The sequence below is a fragment of the Acomys minous genome (genome assembly GCF_964271855.1).
Source record: "Acomys minous genome assembly, chromosome: 2".
Classification (NCBI taxonomy): domain Eukaryota; kingdom Metazoa; phylum Chordata; class Mammalia; order Rodentia; family Muridae; genus Acomys; species Acomys minous.
This window is the reverse complement of record NC_140484.1, coordinates 65794020-65808776: the sequence shown is the minus strand read 5'-3', so window position 1 is coordinate 65808776 and position 14757 is coordinate 65794020. Positions and strand designations below refer to the sequence as shown.

The 14757-nt window shown below is 48.2% G+C and overlaps 1 protein-coding gene across 7 annotated transcripts in view; it reads right to left on the bottom strand.

The window, feature by feature from the left end:
• CTBP2 (C-terminal binding protein 2) overlaps positions 1-14757 on the bottom strand; it is a 130058-nt gene that overhangs the window by 85881 nt on the left and 29420 nt on the right. For all 7 annotated transcript variants that reach the window (XM_084772707.1, XM_084772706.1, XM_084772711.1 and 4 more), the window contains one exon: positions 2433-2537. The gene's annotated coding sequence lies outside the window, so the exon portion shown is untranslated. The remainder of the gene's footprint in view (positions 1-2432; positions 2538-14757) is intronic.

Genomic DNA, 14757 nt, shown 5'->3' with positions numbered 1-14757 from the left:
TCTGTTTCTCATGAAAGAAGGGTAACCTCCTGCCAGAAACAGATTAGAAGTCCGGTGACTGGAGTGGTGACCTCACCCAGCACTAATGGACAGTTGAAACCCAGCTCAGACTGTCAGCCTGGTTTGGTTCCCATGACAGACCATGACAAGGTCCTCTTCCACTACACTGAGTGACCAGCAGCGGTACTGTGTCACCTCTAATTGGCCTCTCCCAGAGGTCCAAATCTATATCATGATCTGTCCAAATCCTGAGGGTGGGCCTGGGAGAGACGGCTCAGTGGTTGAGTACTTTCTGCTATCCCAGAGGGCCAGGGCTTGCTTTCCAGCACCCACACAGCGGGTCACAACCTTCTGTAAATCTGGTTCCAGGGGACCAGGTACCCTCTTCTGGCCTGAGGCCACCAGGCAAACACTCATAAGAAAAGAAAGGAAGGAAGTGGGGGTGAGGGTGGGAAAGGGGGGGAGAGAGCGGTGTACATTAGCAGCCAGGTCCAGACTCACTTCTCATGAAACCTCAGCCACCAAGATTCTGCTGCTGTTTTATGTAAGGACAGCTAAGGGTTCTCATGTGACTTCTTTTTACAGACTCTTTGTTCTAAAAACAAAAACAAAAAACAGAACAACAACAACAACAAAAAACCTGCTTCTTCTCCCAATCCCAAGATGAGTATCCATAAAATACATCAAGTGTCCCTCTGAGGAACTGCTCTCCAGCCTGGGAGCTCCCTGGCTCAGGTAAGAACGAGGGCCCATCTGTGGTAGGCACTGCCAGGTCCTGGATGGACCAACATAACAACAGCCCATCATCAAAGGTAGTCAGGGAGCAGGAACCCGGAGGCGGGGGCCAGTAGGAGTGCTGCCTGCTCACTGGCTTGTTCTTCATGGTTTACCCAGCCTGGCGCTTTCTTATTGCATCCAGAACCACCAATCCAGAGGTCATGCCGCCCACAGTGAGCTGAGCCCACCCTCAATCACTAACTTAATAAAACGTCCCACGGGCTTGCCCTTTCTTTCCAAATAACTCTAGCTGGTATTAAGTTGACATACAACTAGCCAGAGCGGAGCAGAGGGTATTGGGATTTCCTCACAGGTTCCCCAAAGAAGGTTCCTGAATACTCTAAGACCATCACTCTCCCTGGAGCTAAGATTGGTAATTGTCCAAAGACCACCAAGCACTCCTGTGGCAATCCACCCACTTTATTAAAGGAGGTCTGGAAAAGGTCTCTCTAGTCAAATGAAACCTTTAAAAGAGGGTGTGCAGGGCATCACTTATCCTCTTCCTTCCTCCCCACACTCCAAAACGATGCTACTTGCTGGCAGGTACTAAAGTGGGGCTGTGGGGTGTCTGCAAGCCCAGGGCTGGGCTGGCCACACTGTTGTTCCCACTGACCTTACACCAAAAGGAAGAGAAGCCCAAGCAGACCCTTTCTCAACCTATAACCTCCCTATGCCATTTTGTTCACACTTGAGACTAAGCTTAGTCCCTTGGGGGTCACCACTTGCTGCTTCCAGAAGCTGAGAAAGAAAGCCAGGCCAGGGGCCATAGTGCCAGCTGTGAGCCAGAGGTGACCATCTTAACCACAGCTCAAATCTCTAAATTATACAGAAAGAATACTGAACTAGGCTCATGATTGACTCCCCCCTTTGGAATGACACTGTTAGTTCAAAAGGAAAATATCTAATTTGTTTGTTTGTTTGTTTGTTTGTTTAAAGCAGGGGGTGATGGGGAATCATCCCATCAAAAGTTGACTTTTGAGCAAGACCCGTATTTTGCGCACCATGTGTGCACAATGGCTAAAAGCATGATGGGAATAAATTAAGAGCCCAAGCCTTGGTGCTAGTGCAGGACCGAGCCATGCCCGATGAGTGTTCTCTCTGCCACGCGACTCCCTCTGCCTACACCCACAGTCCCCATGACTTCCTGGGGGGTGGGGGGAGAGAAACACTCATTAGCGAGACTGGAACTCCCAAACGCATAAGCAGCACCTGCCAGCCGGCCACTTCCCTTTAACGACATCCATCTACCGTCTTACAAAGTAACTGGATGGCAAGAAACCATCTCCCTAATTCATTTTTACTCTTTTCAATTAATACGCCGAGAAGTCCTGCCATCCTGGAGTTTCCTTGTAGGATAATTTCCGCTGACTTATCTCCGGAGCAGAAGCAGTAGCAGCAGCAGCAGCAGCAGTGGGGATCTCTTGCCACTGGACTGTATTGCTTCAGAGTTAATTACATGTATTTTGCTTTTGATAAATGAAAATACCAGATGCAATTAATTGAAAGACAATCAATATGATCCTGCCATGAGTCGTCCCAGGAAAGCATATCCAGAGGCTGCTAGCGATCCATAGTCATCTGCTAATTGAAAACACCTTCCAAGGGGGATTTCAGAACACTCAACTTTTACCTGGAGATATTTTATAGGAACTCACCAATATAAATGTGTCCACAAGCTCGACAGCTCACGCGATGGGCTGTCCGTCTTTTTCCAGGAGATGCAGCTTCATCGGCTCACCAGCATTTACCGTGATGAAGCCCTGAAAACACAATGAACTGAGTCAGTGAAGATGCCGCCCTGATTCTGTTTACCTCCAGCCATCCTTTAATTGCATTTTCCCAATGCCTTCAACTCGAAGCTACCGGGTTATTAAATGGTTTCATTAAAAATACTATTTGTCTTGCTGTAGCTGCACAGCAGATCAAATTAAACAGTGGAGCACCAGAACAAATGGACCCTTTCCATCCACGCCGACATGAAGCCAAGACAGGGGACAGGGTCAGTGGCGTGAAAATGTCACTTGGCTTCCTTTGCAGGCCCCACATAGCATGCCAACGGACCAAACAATCAATACCTTCAAGCAAAAAGTATTAGCAAGTGTTCTAAGAAATGCAGAATTATACAGTGCATTTCATAGGCTCCTGGTTTCTAAGTGCCATTAGCATAAATGCTGACAACTGCTAATCTCCTGAAGTCTGATGAACGGCTGCAGCTGTCCATTAATAGAAGGCATTTTAACTCACTGCTGAAATTGATTACCCAGTTAAGAATTCAATCCTAATGTTCAATAAAAATCGCACTTTCTTGGCAAATGCTATATGAAGCTAGGTATTGCATTAAACAGCAGCACTCACATTCGTTTTACCCAGGTAGAGCGGAGGGGAAATATATGGTGGCATCCCAGTCACCTGACCTGCTTCTCGCACGCGTGCGTGCGTGCGCACACAGAGCAGCAGCAGGGGTGAACAGTGAAGTCAGTCCTGTGGCTGAGAGAAAGCCTGCATCTGGCCAAAAGCATGGCCAGATGGGGGCTTTCTCTACAGGTTTTCCATGAAGGCAAGAACTCCACCAGTGCGGGCTCCTACAACTCCAGAGCCCACCCTGGTAGGCACCCTGCTAGACACTTTACAGACAGGAGGCGCTGTCTCTCCAGCCTTAAAACCAGCACACCCTGCCGTCTCACCAGCTAACCTGGATTCCAACATTCGCTTAACATGTCCTCACCACCACAACCACCAAACAACCAAAAACAGAACCCACACAACAAACAGAAGCCATGAAATCACTAAATCCCCAATAGGCCATGACTTTTCCTGCCATACAATTTTGGGGGTCAGGGAAGGATAAAGGGGGGAAGGCTTACTGTGGCACATGTCTATAATCCCAGAACTCTGGGAGGCCGAGGCAGGTGAACCTCTGTGAGTTGGAAACCAGCCTGGTCTACAAAGCGAGTCCAGGACAGCCAAGGCTACAGAGAGACACTGTCTCGAAAAACTGACTAATAAATAGATTAGACAGGAATAAAACGGCATGAGCCATGACACCCAGTCCCAGCCACTCAGATGTGAAGACGCCATTCAAAGCAAGGAGGCCTAGCTAACAGGCAAAGAAGCAGTTCGCTGCCCACTACACCCCACCCCCACACTCCCGTCTTACAACCCAAACTACCCAGTTTAAGGAAGGTAAGATAACGTAGTCATTCCAGGCTCTCTAGTGTCAAGAGCAGAGGGGCACGCACAGCTTTGAATAGTCTAGAGCCTCCATGACCGAAGCATTCGCCACAGTCAAAGAGCCATCTTCCGAGGTGGCGGCACTTGCACACTATACACCTACATACCCTCTAAAACCTCTCACGGCATCTCAAAAAACAGACAAACTAAAATACTCCTAAAGTGCCGGGCAGGTGGTGGTAGCACATGCCTTTTATCCCAGCACTCGGGAGGCAGAAGCAGATGGATCACTGTGAGTTCAAGGCCAGCCTGGTCTACAAAGCGAGCCCAGGACAGCCAAGGCTAACACAGAGAGACCCTGTCTCGAAAAACAAAAACTCCCAAAGCATAAGAAATTATATACCCTCTTGACAAAAATGACCCATTTAGAAATAAGTGGGTACAATGCACTCAGTCTGTAACAGCTCTCAATTGCAGGGAATGCAACTGTGCCTCAAAGAGGGCTTCAAGGAGGAGGCGACACTTTGTGTGGAATGCCAAGCTGGGGAAGAGCCTGCGGCCTGCAGCCTTCAGCCTCGGCAAAGGATGACTGACAGGTTACTTAGTGGATTAAAGCTGTTAAAAGGCTTGGAAGACTGTCAGAATCTTTCAGGCAAGCACCCATTGTTAGCCGAAGGTTAGAAGAGGTACTTAACAAAGCGTGGAGCAACAGAAGGCCTATGAATTCCCATACCTGTGTCTGCAGATACTTGCTGACGGTGCAGCACGGAGTGGTGCCCCGAGGATGCACCAGGGGAAATTTTCTTGGCAGGTTTCTCTAAGAACTTCCAGGAGTATACACAGCCAGACACAGAAATGACTTAGCTGATTAAGATCACCACCGGTCCTCAACAGGGGACACGGGATCCCAAGCACGCTCAGTACGGGCTTGCACGGCAGCTGGCTCTCCGCCTGGGAGGGGCAGCCCAACTAGGCCCCATCTTTCCCTCCCTTCACCGAACCGTAGACATGAACTGAACACTAGAGGCCATGGGAATTTCCGCCAGCCGTGAGAAGTGATGTGCACGCTTGGGGGCTGAGGGTCAGATAGGACATCCAAAAATAAACGGGGTACAAGAGCCAGCAGCTTGAAGGGGTGCAGCCTCTTCCATGGAGATCAGTTTTCTAGATCCTACGGTGCCCCAGGTTCTGGGGCTGTCACTGCTCCTACCTCACCATTTAGCCCACTAAATACAAGCCTACTCCAGGAAGGTACATAACAGTGTCCACTGCAGGGCAGAATTAAGTAGTCCATAGACATACGGAACATGTGACAACACGGTGCCTTCTGGGAAGGTCTGGGATGCTATGGCTTTTGAGCAAGCAGGTTCTCAATTTCATCAACTACTTAGTGCCTTCGTAATAAATAAGCCACGTTAATTAACTTGGAAACCATTTCCCTTCATCAGGAATGAAAACGATCCTGTAAACTAATTCTTCTGGTGTCCTTCATGGCCACTTGGGTATCACCACACTTAAGGTCAACCTGTTCTACCTGGGAAGTCCAAGAGTTTCAATTACAAAAAAAAAAAAGACAATGTCCTCTGGGTGGTACTACACACATCCAGGCTTGGTGAATTACAAGCAAATTGAGGAACAGGAATCGTGCTCAGTTGGCTTTGGGCTGTAAGGATGTGAAAAGCCTCTCTCTCCAAAGCTGTGCCTTGGAAAACTCTTGCCTTCCAATGCAAGGACGAGCAGTGGCAACTGCAAGGCCAGCCATGGAGCCACCTGAGGACGGACAGTAAAACAGTGTCCCAGTGCTGAAACAGATGTAGCCAGGGCAATGCCCAAGCCTCAGCTGTGTCCCCACAGACTAAGAGGTGACAGGAACCAGTCCTGGGAGCCTCCATGGGGCAATGGGTGGGTGACAGGTAGCACCACACCTCATTGGCTCCTGGAGGGTAGGGATGAGAGGTCCGCAGGCGGGAGTCTTGGCGGGCACCTGTCCCTTGATTATTGGGATCTGCTAATTAGGGCTGGCTGTGGCCAAGTTTTAAAAGGCATGTGAGGTAGATCCATGAGCACCAACAACCCACAGGACAACAGGTCATCTTGTGACCTCACTCTGAGCTTCCACATCTAAAGCTGCCCTGGAAAGAGAAACCGGCTGCCGTAAGCAGTCTAGCCACAGGCTCCCAGGGATGGGGTGGGGAACTAGGTAGACTACAGACTGTACAATCATCTTCCCTTGGAAGAAGGGAGTGAGGAATGTCTGGCAACAGATCAGGATTCCCTGAAAATCAGCCCAGCTCAAAGAAGTCTGAAGTCTTTAGGAAAGAAAAACAAACAAACAAACAAACAAACAAACAAAAAAGAACTCACCAGGGCACCTTTCAACCTCTACCCAAGCACCACCTGAAGGCTTCTCACCTCTGGCCCATCACTCCAAACAGTAGCCAGGTCAAAGGGACCAATGAGAAGGAAGCTCCTCTCTTTGAGAGATTTGGGGTCCTGCTGGAAGAAGGAGATACAAGAGAAGCCCCAGGTTGAACTGACAGTGACTGAACCAGCTAGGCATCCTGTGCACCAGGACAATGGGATACTACCCAAGAACCTCAGCACTGGGCACCCACCAACACTCAGATGGGCAAAGGACAAGGGACAGAGTGAAGTCAGCACAGGTGCCTCCAGATGCTTTGGGGCAGAGGCTGTCACTCTGACAAGACAGAGCCCAGAGAGATGGGAAGGCATGCTAGGAGCTTTGAAGAGTCTGCAGGACAGAGCTCTCTCACGACCGCTAGGGGAAGCATTGGTCACCTGGCCCTATCAGAACCCTCTCTGAAACTTTGCCACATCCCTAGTCTGTTGCGAGACAAGTGGTCAATAGTTACAGAAAAGTAAGAAGCCATTGCATGGGGACGGTTCAGTAAAATTAGGGCCATTGTGTCACCTTTACCATATATGATGATGAGAGCTTTAGACTTTAAGCATTCCTAAGAATGTAAGTAAAGATACAGGAATACCTATAGGTCAAATGGAAAATGAGATACAAAACATACCCAAATTTTTTAATTTTAAAACATTCTCTAGTGAATGAATTTCATCTTTTAATGTATACATATATGCATGAGACAGGAGAAAAAAAAAACCCCTAAAGTGTTATTTCCCCATGCTATGATTAAAAGCGATTTTCTAAAATATATAATAGAACAGTTATTCATTATTCATTTTAGTTTTCTCCCTGCTTCCCCATATTTGCGTCCATGTTCTGCAAAGAGCGTGCGTTTCCTGACATCAAGAAAACGCTCCAAGTTCCCAGGTCAGACAGAGGAAACGGCGCTAAAGCGGGGAACAGAGATGAGGTGTTCCCAGGCTGCTGCCTCTGTCTTGTTTTCCAGCCACCTGGACCCTGGCTTGGGATGTGAGTCCTTAAAATAGCATCAGTACAACACTAGACTGCGGTATAGAGTGTCCTTCAGAGTTCAAGCTGCTACAAAACAAATTACCGCCCCTCCTGGGGAATTTCAACACACAAGTCAGAATTGCAATGGTCAATTATCCTCAAGGTGGGGAAGACTCGGCCTTGGAACACTGGCATTCATGGGGATGGACAGTAATTTGTAAACGCTAAATGTTATGCTCGTTCACCCGGTGTGCCTATGCATACATACTTAAAAGCAGCTTGCGGCAGGCATGGTGGTACACTCCAGCAATCCAAACACTTGGGAGGTTTAGACAGGGGTTCGAAAATTGCCAACCTGAACCAAATAGCAAGTTTGAAGGGCAGCCTTAGCTATAACGCATATAGGGTCTCAAACAAATGAACAGCACTCAAATATTTCATATGGTATTAGAGTCCCAGAACTGGCAGTTTTTACCATTCCCACTGGAGCACGTCAAAGGGGGGCATGGGGCTTTCTGCTTGAAGATGCACGGGCAGCCCTTGCCAGATCTGTGCATCAGGTTGGCACCCCTTGCTGGTTTGAGGGCACAGCTGCTAACAATGTCAAACCTTAACAGTCCTTTAGACAGAATCTGTTTCTTACTAGTTGATGTGCTCTATGCAGAAACTCAACATGAGGAGGAAAACTGACAAGGTGATGGGCTCTTCTTAACCAAGTTATGGTGGCACCAAGGCCCACTGGGGCATCTGAGACACGGCACATGATGTGCACGGGCTATAAAGAGGTCTAGCTCTCTTGGTCATCATGCAAGCAAGACTAAATGCGTGTCCCACAGAGGAGCCTATCAAGTCTATTCCCAAGCTAAGCTACAGTTACCACCAATAAGGATCTGACGTCTCACTGTATTACCTCCGCTGCGCCTATACGGGAATCTAACAAGGGCTGGAGCGGTGGTCTGTGGGTTAAAAAAGAAAAGGAGAGAGAGAGAGAGAGAGAGAGAGAGAGAGAGAGAGGAAAAAAAAAACAGTACTGCCATGCAGGTGAAGACCTAAGTGTAAATTCCCATTAGTCGAATAAAGCCAGGAAGGTAACATGAACTGTAATCCCACTACTCTCGGGTTGAGATGCCAGGCAGATGCAGAAGAAACCAGGGTGGCTCCTGTTGATAAACACGGGCAACTAGACTAGGGTCACCAACTTTTGGCACCTGGCCCATAAGAGCAGGCATCTCCCTGAAGCCTGACCTTCCACTGGAGCCAACGCAGCACTTCTCAGAAAGCTTGCCTGGCCTGTTTTCTTCCAGATGCTACATCCAGTCAGCCCGAAGCCACACCTGACAGGAGGCTGCTGAACTGGGGCCTAGGGTGAGAGAAAATGAGCTGCTGGGGCAGCTGGGTGAGTTGGCGTGGACCGCTTGGGATCAGAACTCCCTGCTCCAGCCTGGCTGAATCCAAACTACAGGCAGAGCAGGCTGGAGCTGGGGCTACAACTATCCCAGCCACCATGTATGCGTACGCCGGGCTGGCTGGCTTCCAACACCCAGCTCACTCAAAAAAAAAAAAAAAAAGTTCTGGAACTGGAATGTTCCAACAGACCGCCAGGGTCAGCAGAGTTGCCCGGCCCAGAGCAGACCTACGGTTATGCCCTTGTTTTTTCAAGCAGCTTTGTGTCAGCCTTTTATACCAGGCAAAAGGTCTTTTGGTAGCACTGGGTCAGTCCTCCCACAACCTCGCCTGCCTCCCTTTTAAGGAGTGGAGCGCTAGCTCTGCAGCTAGCACTCACAGTAAGTAACTCCCTGCTGATTCAAAGACTCCAAAAGAAGAAAATTACAGGAGAGTTCTTGCTATTTCCGCCTTCATTGTCTTCGGGCTCGCAGTTTTCTCAATTCTTCCCACCAGAGTTTATCCCAACTATCACCAGGCAACAATCACGAGAAAAATATCTCTTTCCTCAAAATGCTCAGTGTATGGACAAAACAAAGATTTCAATAGTAATAATGTCCCACCCCCCCCCCTAGATTTTTACAAAACCTTAAACGGATGTTTTCTTGAAAAAAAGTGAGCCACTTTCAAACCACCAGCATCACTTGGCTCCGAAAGCTGCTGGGGGGTGGGGAGAAGCGGGGAGCCACCCATAAATCTTCCACATGAATAAAAATTACATTCTACATAAATTAAATATATAATTTGATTAAACATGTTTATGTCTTTGTGATGACATTTAAAATAGAAATAATCATTTTCTTTCTTTCTTTTTTTTTAACAAGAAAAACTCTTTCAAATATAATTCGGAGCTGTCAAACCAATCTTCTGCTACACATCTTTTAAATGTCACATACCTTCAAAGGGAGATGGCAGTTTCCTTTTAAATATGCAATTCCAAACAGGGTGCTCTGAATCAAGACTGTATTAAAATACACTGCTGGCATTTATCCCGACTTAAGCAGCGCCCTTTCCTCCTCTCTCTCTCTCTGGGTGGCTGTGCTTCTGTGTACGGTGGATACGCTTAGAAGCCCTGCAAGCCCTGCGGAGGTGTCCGTCCCCAGGACAGCTCTCAGTTCAGAAAGAGCTGAAGAGCGTTAAGTGCCACAGCCAGTGGACTGCAAACCACCGGGCTTGACACCAAGTCACACTCCTCATACCTTAAGAGGGCAAAGGTGTCCTCTGCTAAGCCTAGCTCTTCCCCCCACCCAGATGGCTTGCTGAACTCTGTGTAACCCAATTTTGGCATAGAGTTGATGGCCCAATTGTAAGACAGTGTTAATCAAATGCAAGGAAAACTCCCAGCTCATCCTCATAAGTCAATGACCTACATATTCAATTGCTTATTCGCCATCCCGGTAGCAAACACTGTGCTATATTTAAACACCGCATGGCTACATCTTTTTTTTTTTTCTTTCTTTCTTTCTAAAATGCTTAGACAAATAAGCCTTATGCTCCAGCCTTCTTTCTCTTGTTGGCATCAAGTGTTTGGGGACCTCAAATGAGCCCACTGTTCCATCTCGGTAACCTGGAGGGAACAGGAAGAACCATTTCCATAAGCAGCAACATTCCCACTACAACTTAAGCAAATGAAGCCAGGTTCCCTAGCAGTTGGCTCGCTGTACGTGCTCAGGGGCAAACACATAGATCAGATGACTCCAAGTTAGTTAAACACAAGGGACAAGCATGTCACATACAAAGTGCAGAGCGTACATCACGGCAAAGACCAACACCTGAATTATCTTGAGCCACAAGAGGTCAAAGGAAAAGGAACAGAGGGTAATGAAAGACTAGGTGGAAACCACAGCTGGGCTGCTACTCTCTTAGTATTTCACACAAGCTGTAGAAAGGATGCGAGAAAGTCAGGCAGCAACCCATCACCCAAGGGTGATGTGAAGTGTCAGGGCAGGTGCTGGAAAACCCAAACGGTAACCCACCCACCCACCCACCCACCAACCCTGATTTGGATACCTTCGTCTCTTAAGGGGCTTGAGGTAGAACCTACAGGAGTGTGCAACTTCAAGACAGCCAATCGAGGAGAGGGGTGTGGCGGAGATGGGTGTGGAAGGGGCGGGGCTAAGTGGGCACAACTTCTCTATGGAGCTCAGGTGGAGTACCAGCACAGACTCGGAATCCTGGTGCTCACGAGGGAGGCTGAAGCAAGACCGAGGTCAGTACAGAGTATATAAGACGCATTCTAAAACTATAAATTGAGGTCAATGGAGAGTGGAGGTCAAAGGAAGGAAAGAGGGCAAGCAGGAAGGAAAAGGGGTCAAAGGGAGGGCAAGGAGGAAAGAACAGTAGAAACTACCACCAAAATTCTCTTACTCAAGTTCTAAAGATAAAGAGGCAGTCATGAAACTTAACGGCTGAGGCTGATTCCAGTCACTGAGGCTTGAGGAAATCCAGCGAGGCAAACTGCTCTTCTCTTTGGAGTCTGGCAATTTTCCTTTCCTGGGTGCTAAGGCCCTCTAACGGTACAGGTGACTACAGCTTGGTAACACCACTCTGGGAACTGGCATTTGCTATATCCAGAGAGCAGTGGATGAGCTGGAATGCAGGACAGGGACAGGCCATCATCCCCACACCGGAAGCCCAGCACTTGGCCCTTCCTTACAAAGGCTCCAGCGCTTGCCTCCTCCCTGTACAAGTTACTGCCTCCTCCGCCACCGGGCACTGACATTCCAACAGTTGACCCTGCTATCTGTCAACCCATGAGTCAGGTGGCATCTAATCTTCACAATGATGGTTTGACTTTTACCATGGCGTGGCACGCCTTCAATGGAAACCGTGCCTGGGAATGCAGAATGATGACCTTTCCCCCCAAGCCAGTGGTGCGTGCTATACACAGCCTTCTGTTAAGACTGAGCAGGCAGTAAGTGTGGTGCACACACCTGTGATCCCAGCACTTGGGGAGTCAGAGGCAGAACTCTGGTCTACAGAACCAAAGCTACACAGAGAAAGAAACCCTGTCTTGAAAAAAACAAAGACTGGGCGGTAGCAGTGGGACTCAGCTCCCTCCCAGGAAACAGCAGCTGGGACAACTGACTTTTTGGAAAACAAAATGGAACCATCAACTGAACTAGTTCTCACATCCTACTTGGAATCAAATGACCTTACATGGGATTTCTCCCACTACACCCTTCACCCAATATTTATGTTTCTGGCTCTTTTCAGGGTTCCCAGACACAAGCCGGCAGCTGGTGGGAGCAGGTCCCACGGACACATCAGAATACCTCCTCAGTGTGGGAGACTACAATCCTGAGCTGCCACACCTACCTAGCATTCTATGGTAAGTCCTCCGAGTGGCTTCTGGAAGGAGGGAAGATTATAAATAAGCAAAATGGACTCCATCCAAGGATTACTCTCTGTAATTACAGCCTGTAATGGGCGCCTCAGAAACTAACAGCCCCAGACTGACCTCAGGAAGAAGCCCCTTGCACTTCTTCCACCAGAAAGAGGTGAGCGTCCTGGCTAAGTAAGAAGGAAGTGAATACCCTCTCCCCAGCAGGGACTCCACACCCCCCACTTCCAACAGGGAGAAAAAAAAATGGTACAAACCCTGTAACTGTCTTGTTAAAAGTAGACCAAGGAGGAAATCAGTCCTGGACTCGCTCCCACCTAATTCCAGCCAAGCAGAAAGCCAGAATTCCATTAAGTGGGTTACAAAATACCTGATTTTTTTTTTTTAAAGATAAGAGTTTTGATACCATAGCTTAAGCCTGAGCCTGCACAGTGGTCCTAACTACCACAGCCTCCAAGCTGCTATAATTACAGACATATGCCACCCCACCCCACCTAAACATGTTTTACAATTTGAAAATGTGTGTTGATAGTAGAGCTTTGGGCAAAAAGAAAGTATGCACAGTGCCAATGTACATCATTCTGTGTGTTGCATGTATATACATATGCAGTACTATATGGAAAGTTCTAGAACAAGGCTTCTTGGGAAAAACCAAACTAAACCTACCAACCAGCCTTTGCTGAGCACAGGACTTGGTAGAGGACATGGTCCAGACAAGGCCACCAGAGAACTCTGTAGACAGAGCAGCTACGTTCTATATCTTTGATAGGGTCTAAGATGCAAGGGTACCTGTCAGAACACATAGCTGGCACACTGAGGACCACCAACACAGGTCAAGTGGCCGCTCTCTCCCAACCAACCCTCCTGCAGCCCACCAGCACTTCCTTTATATGACCGAAAGCTGAAAGAGCCTAGGTGAAGCTGAGGTCAGACATGCAGCCTAGTACATGCACCTTGGCCAAGACCAAGGGGGAGCAGAGAGCTGAGGTGGTGTATGCAATGCGGCTGGAGAGTCACAGGTAGCTGAGCTGTGCTCACTGTAGAGGGACACTCACAGCCCACAAAACCTCAGCCACTCATTAGAGGAACCTTCATGTGATCGATTCAGGGTGTCTCGGGAATTAACAACCAAGGACCAAAGCCTTAGGACTTGCAACAGTCTAAATAAACAGTGGCTCCTACTTACATACTGAAGGACAAACAATTGCAGGCCAATAAAACACAAGTTCCTGGGCTGGGGAAATGGCTCATGAATATAATGGGAGGCAGAGATGGGATCCCCAAGAGAACTGGCTACCCAGAAAAATCAGCAAGCACCAGGTACAAAGTATTGGGATCAAGACACACTCTGTTTCACCCAAGCACATGTATGCACATACATACACTTCAGCCATATGCCTTCTTTCTCTTACACACACACACACACACACACACACACACACACACACACACGTTATTTTTTTTAAAAAGCAAACAAAAACACACTTCATTTCTTCCCAGGAAAAGGACCAGAATATGGCAGTGTGGCACATAAGTTTCCACATGGCTTTGAAGCTGGGCATCTGACTCTTCCATCCCAAGCTGTGTCAGGGGTAGCACAACCTTTTTGGCTCAACAGTGCTGCCAAGTCCCTTTGGGGAAGGATGCTGCCAAATACCACGTGACTCTAACAAGGCTGCCGTTAAATAAAGTAAAGTGGGGCTTCTCAGTCTGAAGTTCCCTTTCCAGAACAGGTCACGTGCAACGGTACTTAAAAGCCTCTCTTGGTACCCAAGAGGCTTTTTAAAGTATTAAGTAGAGAAAATACATGTAACTTCCCAGTTAAAATATAGTGCAGACACTCTAAAAGGTCGAGGCGGCATCCACTCCATTTTCACTGCCAGATGGCAGGACACTGCGATAAAAGCATGTGCTTCGAGAGAGAAAAGACTCAGCTGCTGTGCACGTTGACGGACTCCTAGCGAGCTCTCTCCTGGTGGGGAAGACCCTGAGCTCACCAGGTGGAGGCAGGGTTTTAGAGGGGGCATCTGGAACTCCTAGAGAAGAAAGTAGCCTCCTGCCCAGAACCACAGAAAAGCTCGGGCTCTTAAACCTGCTTGATTGTGAACAGATGTGCGTTGGATTCAGGCTCTGCCACAGATAGAAGCCAAGCCAAGCGACTCTTAGGGAAGGCTAGAGGACCTGGGAGGCCGAGGGGGATGACCATCCATGCAGTGTAGCCCAGAGATGGCAGGGGAATTGGGTAGGGGGCTGAGAGAGTTGAATTACAGACTTAGTTGGGACCCTGTCTCAAAATAGAAATTAAAAAGGAAGTCTAGTGGAACAAACTTCCTAGCACACGAGAAGCCCAGGTTCAGTCCCTGGCACCATAAAACAAAGACCCGCACTACTTTATAAACCACAAGCAAGAAAAACAGCTGTCAAGATATGGCAGGGAATTGATTTAGTGACATTTGATTCCAGAGATGGTAAAATGTTGTCAACCAGTGAATAGAGTATTCACTGAAGACCTCCAGTAAGGTTAGAAATACAGGCGCCCCCACTTCACAGATAAAAACCTGCGGCTCCTCAGGAGACTTGTCTGTCACTCCAATGGCAGAACTGGGAGTTTCCAGCTAGCCTCTGAATCAGTGCCCCA